At 38.7% G+C, this 4,883-nt stretch overlaps 1 non-coding gene across 1 annotated transcript; it reads left to right on the top strand.

The window, feature by feature from the left end:
• Window positions 1-2,379: 2,379 nt before the first annotated feature.
• On the top strand, window positions 2,380-2,484 carry LOC119618842 (U6 spliceosomal RNA). The gene has a single exon (XR_005235207.1). It is a non-coding gene; the product is annotated as a U6 spliceosomal RNA (small nuclear RNA).
• The last annotated feature ends 2,399 nt before the right edge of the window (window positions 2,485-4,883 follow it).

Here is a 4,883-nt window from a genome sequence, read left to right as displayed (position 1 = left end):
TAGTCCAACGAACAACTAATTAACAAATGCCCAGAGTGGTAAAACATTTTTGGCTGTCTTGCCCAGTTGGTCATTAATTTGGTGAAGGAAGGGCTAACAAACTCATAAAGGGGAACTTGAATTTTAGAAGTTAGTTCAATTTTACATTATTAAAAAGGAAAATGTAGTAAAAATAATAAGAGCTTTGCCAAAACTCTACAGCAAAGTCAATTAGACTCACAAAGAGCCTCGGAGTCTGCGATATGGACGTGCATTTGGAATCACTTAGCCTATTAGAACAATTCCAAACATCTTCTCTCTGAAACCATATTTCAGTGCTCATGGCTGCAGCTTACTGAGTAAAATCACCATCCTCAATACAACATAATTTAAAGTATTCTTTGTGTCTGTATATTTCAAATACACAAATGTGACTTCACGCATGCATATCTTCATACATATGTCCATCACAATCATAAAAATTTCATACATAGGTATGGTCTTCTACAACATATACTAAAATGCATACTGTATTTTGTGTTGGCATGGTATATATTTGTAAGATGCCTTTTTAAAAAAACCAATTTCAAAAAGAAAAATCGCAACACTGGCATTACATGGCTGTAGCAAAAATAAATTGTATTTTACTCCGAAGAAAAATCACTTTTATCATTTTTCACCTTATTTCAGGTATAAGGGAATGCTGTTCCTTTAATCCAAAAACATGTCATTTGTCCATCATCATCACTATAGGCATTTTGTTCATATAAATATTTCATTTTGCTCTGATTGAGCAATGGGAAAACGTTAAAATGCTAAATGAGATTATTTTCATAGGCAATTCTTGCAAAATAGTGTTATGCAATCAACTATTTGAATTCTGACAGGTTTTTTAAAAAGAAAAACTATATCCTATTTTGTTAAAATCTAATATCCTCCAAATTCCTTAAGTGAAATGATGTTGTATCTTTTCAGACTAGTGGCTCCCAACTCTCAGCCTCTATAAAAATCCCAGTGATTGCTATAGGTTTTCCAACGAAGATTCAGTTCTAATTAACTACAATTTTGTCCATATTTTGTTTTTCTACTGCATTGAAAGAATAGCAGGGGGTTAGCGCTGCAGAAAAGAAGATTATTAAAACTTTAATAACCTGAGCCTTTGAACCTTTTCAAATTCTTTACAATTTTCTCACGTTTCCAGCCCAGATGTCTGCACGTAGTTATAGGGACAACATGAACTTTTTGTTTACAATTTGATTCACCTTATTTATTACCTCCTTAAAAAAAAAAAAAAAAAAAAAAACAGAAAGAGGAACACACAGAAATGTTTTAGCTCTTCTAAAGCAAAATAATTTTATTAAAAAAAACTTGAAGAATGATTTTTACCCATTTTTAAGTTAAGTATTTCCAACAACACGACTGTTTCCTCCCCACTGCTAGAGGTAAATTGTCAGGCAGCCTAGCAACGTGGCCAGCTGAATCACAGCATTCTTTTCAATCAAGCTACAAAGCTCCAAGAGACTGAAAAAGAGAGTTCACTTTGGAAACTTGAACTCTTGAGATTGTTACAAAAGAAAGAAACCAAAAAGAAGGCATCCTTTAACATAATTAGCTGCTTGCTCTTTCACCAAAGAGAGGGATATTTGCATACAGCAATAGCCAATAGAATTGCCTTTCATAGAATTCAGTGTGGCGGTTGTATTATTCTAACTCCAGATGGTTGTAGCCCCTCAAGAGTAATTATTACCTTTCTTTTGAAAACAGAACCCCAGTTATTCAAGCATTTCACAAACAGCTTTGCTCTGTAATCGAGTGCTGGCAAATGAAATACATGTAAATATGTTGAATGGTGCCTTCAGGAAGTCTCCAAAAAAGTGAGCCAGGGCACCTTCTTCTTCCTATCCTCTTTCGGTCGAATGGAATTTTAGTGTGATGGCTGGAACCTGAGCAGCCATCTTGGACCTTAATTCCAAGGAACGAAAAGCTAAGGAAGACAGAGCACTGAGCTAGCAGGAGCCTGGGTCCCTGCCCAGCAATGGAAGACTTACCTCCAGAATTATTTTCTATATGAAAGAGAGATAAACATCTTTATTGTTTGAGCCACTGTTATTTTAGGATGTTGGTTTGCTTAATGTGACAAAATCTAGTCCTAACATATGCCCTGATTTTGAGGGCTCTCCTTTAGGCTATAGCTAGCTGAGAAAGAGAAAACCAGTACTGGCAGCCAGGAGCTGTCCTCGTACAATCAGCAATGCACAATGGCATTGTTAAAAACTGTTCTGGTCTTCACAGTTAGGTCTTGATATTGTCCAGTTGAACATAAACAACTGCACAAAACATCAGCATCAGACAAGGCCACTTTGTGACCATGAGAGCTCCTGACAAAAATAAGATCATTCCGTGCTCGCTTCAGCAATACATATACTAAAATTGGAATGATACAGAGAAGGTTGGCATGACCTCTGTGCAAGAATGACACAAATTCATGAAACGTTTCATTTTTAATAATATTATTCCATATCATGTGTGAACACAGACAAAATATGAACATTGTCCAAGCCACAAAATACCAACTCCCCACCCATCCTAGCTAATATGAGTGACTGCCGATTTAGCAATTAAAGCTCTAACCTAGCTTCCTTCCTCTCACTTTCTAGATAAGATGCCCAATTATAGAATTAATTCCACTTCCTGACAGCATCCAATTCAGACCAAAGTCCCGCTTCCTTGAATCCTTTCCCAAATCACCCCACACAGCTTAAATCCTGTAAGTCCTTTTTGACACTCTCCTACAGAGACATTCACAGTTTCCGATTGTGTGTGCTCTCTCTCATCGCAGTGAGTAACACCAATTTGTTCAATTCCAGTTGTGTTCCTGGAGGTCTACGTGGCATTCATGTTGCTATGCTGTGTCTCCCTACAGTGGAAAACTAAAAATAAATCTACTCAACATATCAATCTGTAATTCAAATGATTCCACCCAAATGGAAAGCCCCTATTCTTCAACAGACTTCAATCATCAAGAAACCAAAACATTAATTTGTAGTAATCAGATTCATTGAAATTATCCCCTTGTGCTATTTCCATGGCCTGGAAAAGACCCAGTCAGACCCTTCACCTCGTAGCGAGTTTGCAGTAACTACAGAAAGTTCAACTCAATGTTCCTTCAAATAAGAAGAACCTGTGGTAAAACAGACAGATCGAAGCTTATACTCTATTTTTCTTCCTTTCTTTGTTTTTTGAGGTGGAGTCCGGCTCTGGCACCGAGGCTGGAGTGCAGTGGCATGATCTCAGCTCACTGCAACCTCTGCCTCCCAGGTTCAAGCGATTCCCTTGCCTCAGCCTCCCAGGTAGCTGGGACAGGCGCCCACCACCATGTCCGGCTAATTTTTGTATTTTCCGTAGAGACAGGGTTTCACCATATTGCCCAGGCTGGTCATGAACTCCTGACCTCAATTGATCCGCCTGCCTTGGCCTCCCAAAGTACTGAGATTACAGGTGTCATCCACTGTGCCCGGCCAATTTTTCTCCCTTTCTTTTTTTCCTGCTTTTTTTGTTCTTAGTCCTCCTCTCCCTTTTCTGCCTTCTCCCTTGCTAAACTTCCAACTTTTCAGTGGTTCCTGAGCTTCATTCGCTCAGAGCTACTTTGAGTGGGACACTCATGGACTAAGTTCATAAATCAGATTCTTAAATCACATCTGTCATTCATAGGCAGCTCTTGCAGCTATATTGCCTGCCATATTTTCTTCTACTCTTTACCTGCTTAAAAAGGACCACAGCTTGCCTCATTTTCTCAAGAAAAATAATAGGCCTTCTCAGATGCTCTAATAGATGAAAGCAAGAGACAATTCAATTTCTATTCTAATTTCTACTTTTGCCCTTTTTCTCCTCTCCTGATCCACTGGCTGCATTCAAAAGTAAACTTCTAGAGACAATGCCCTTGCTCTTATTGTCTAAATCAAAGGCATAACTCTCAAGATGGAAAAACAGAAGGGAAATTATAAGGCAGGTACTTTAGGACAAGTAATGCCTTAACATGTTTTTCCTCCTCACTCAAAATAAGCATTGATGCCAAAATTATAGCTATACTTGGCTGGGTGCGGTGGCTCATGCCTGTAATCCCAGCACTTTGGGAGGCCGAGGCAGGCAGATCACGAGGTCAAGAGATTGAGACCATCTGGCCAACATGGTGAAACCTTGTCTCTACTAAAATTAACTGGGTGTGGTGGCACACGCCTGTAGTTCCAGCTACTCGGGGGACTGAGGCAAGAGAATCGCTTGAACCCAGGAGGCAGAGGTTGCAGTAAGCCAAGATCGCACCACTGCACTCCAGCCTGGCAACAGAGCACGACTCTGTCTCAAAAAAAAAAAAAAAAAAATTATAATTATACAATTCTTGAGAATAAGAACTTTAATATCTTTGGAATCTCTCGTTCCTATCTAAACACCTAGGGCAAAAGCAAATGATAAATAAACATTGTTTGAATGATTTAATTAATCATCTATGCAAAAAAAAAAATGTAGCATACACTAACCAAATAGGAGAAAAATTCATAAGATGGACAAGAAAGAAGGTGACATGAACCAAAAACAAAGGGTCATTGTGAGTATTGTGTTTTCTTTAGGGCTTGCAAAAAATCACCTTGGAACTTGAGTCATAAAGAAACAAGCAATAAATTAGGAATCAGGTCACCCAGGTTTTCAGAAGATCTGAAGCTCGTTTGTTCTATACTGTTTCTGTTTTAGTTTTGTTTTTTTCTTTTTTTAAATAAACTTGGAGGCAGGCTCAGTGGCTCACGTCTGCAATCTCAATGCTTTGAGAGGCCAAGGCAGGAAGATCACTTGAGTCCGGGAGTTTGAGACCAGCCTGGGCAACATAGAAAGACCCCGCCTCCACACACACA

Source organism: Chlorocebus sabaeus, chromosome 9 (assembly GCF_047675955.1).
Source record: "Chlorocebus sabaeus isolate Y175 chromosome 9, mChlSab1.0.hap1, whole genome shotgun sequence".
NCBI lineage: Eukaryota > Metazoa > Chordata > Mammalia > Primates > Cercopithecidae > Chlorocebus > Chlorocebus sabaeus.
This window is presented reverse-complemented; position numbering and strand designations above follow the sequence as displayed.